Consider the following 1,343-nt stretch of genomic DNA (forward strand, 5'->3'; position numbering starts at 1 on the left):
AATATTCCATTGTGTGAATATTTCACCATATGTCCATTCACTGCTGATGGACATTTGGGTTATTTTCAATTGGAGGCTGTGATGATGAGCATATATGAACACACCAATAAGTGTCTTTGGTGAACATATGAGGGCATTTCAGTTGGGTGTACGATCACTGGGGCATAGCCATGTTCAACTGTAGCAGGTTATTCCAATGGTTGTACCAACTTTCACTCCCACCAACAGCAGACAAGTGTTCCAGTTACTCCACGTTCTTGCCAACACTTGGATTTTGTCAGGAGGAGTTCTTAGAGAGCCACCTTTTTCTTTATTTATTTGGCTGTCTCAGGTCTTAGTTGTGGCACCTGGAGGCTTCTCTAGCTGTGGTATAGGCTTAGGTGCCTCATGGCATGAGGGATCTAGTCCCCAGAAGAACAAAGCCCAGACCTCTCTGAGCCAAGTTGAATTCTTTACTACGCAACCTTCTTCAAGCCACCGCTGTGATTCTGAGGGAGCCCCTTCTTCTGTATACTCAGGAGGAGTGGGGAGGGTGAAAGAGGAGATTGAGAGCAAATACCCAGCTGCTAAATTGATGGAAAAGTCTCTGAAAAGACTGAATTCCATTTCTGGACATTTATTTCATGGATGAGCTGGCTCCTGTACATGTGTGGATGCATGAATAAGAAATGATGTATGGATAAGGTTATTTCCTGAAACATTATTTATTGTCATGAGTTCAGCTGAGTTGAAGAGAGATCTGGGCTGCCACCTGGGCTGTCGGTGTAGTTGATTAAAGCAACAACAAGCCCAAATGCAAGTCACAGCAAAGCCTTTAGTCACTCAACCCGAAATATAAGCAAGAGGCTCAAACCAGAGAAAGCACCGATGCCCCTGTTGCATTTCCTCCATTGGACAGCGTGCAGGAGGGTCAGGGGGATTGGTGTAGACATTGGGGTCATCTCATTGATAGGGATTCCCAAACAGAAGCCTCTGGCAGATTCCTGGACCCTGAGCCAAGGGGGTGGGGATGGGGAGGGTGCTGGGAGTGGACAAGTACTGAGCATGAGTCATTATGGGTTTCCCTGGTGGCTCAGTGGTAAAGAATCCAACTGCCAATGCAGGAGATGTGGGTTCAGTCCCTGGGTTGGGAAGATCCCCTGGAGAAGGAAGGGGCAACCCACTCCAGTATTCTTGCCTGGGAAATCCCGTGGACAGGGGAGCCTGTCGGGCTACAGTCCATGGGGTTGCAAAAGAGTCAGAGGAGACTTAGCAACTGAGCAACAACAACAACGAATCATTGTGGGGAAAAAGTCTTCAAGGTTCCCCACTTCGCTCTCTGATAGGGTCTTTGGCAGAGGCAT

The sequence above is a fragment of the Bubalus bubalis genome, chromosome 14 (assembly GCF_019923935.1).
Source record: "Bubalus bubalis isolate 160015118507 breed Murrah chromosome 14, NDDB_SH_1, whole genome shotgun sequence".
Taxonomy (NCBI): Eukaryota; Metazoa; Chordata; class Mammalia; order Artiodactyla; family Bovidae; genus Bubalus; species Bubalus bubalis.